Raw genomic sequence first — 270 nt, forward strand, 5'->3', positions numbered from 1 at the left:
AAAATCAGGCAGTTGGTAACTTTGTTGCACCTGTTAAGAATCACATGCATACACTTCATTAATTGAGAACCAGGCACTACTGGGATTTGGACCCAGGATCTCCTGTTTACAAGAGAGGCGCTTTAACCACTAAGCTACAGCGGCTTCTACAGGTAAGCCTGTCTTGCAAGAATACAATGAGCTAATGAACAAGGTTGCTTCCATCCATCCATCTTCGTCCAGCAGCTCCAGTAGGGGACCCCTACGAACTCCGGCAAATGAAAACGGCTG

At 46.7% G+C, this 270-nt stretch overlaps 1 non-coding gene across 1 annotated transcript; it reads right to left on the reverse strand.

The window, feature by feature from the left end:
- Positions 1-71: 71 nt before the first annotated feature.
- trnat-ugu lies at positions 72-144 on the reverse strand. Its single transcript has one exon. It is a non-coding gene; the product is annotated as a tRNA-Thr (tRNA).
- Between the last annotated feature and the right edge of the window lie 126 nt (positions 145-270).

Source organism: Etheostoma cragini, unplaced genomic scaffold (genome assembly GCF_013103735.1).
Source record: "Etheostoma cragini isolate CJK2018 unplaced genomic scaffold, CSU_Ecrag_1.0 ScbMSFa_1827, whole genome shotgun sequence".
Classification (NCBI taxonomy): domain Eukaryota; kingdom Metazoa; phylum Chordata; class Actinopteri; order Perciformes; family Percidae; genus Etheostoma; species Etheostoma cragini.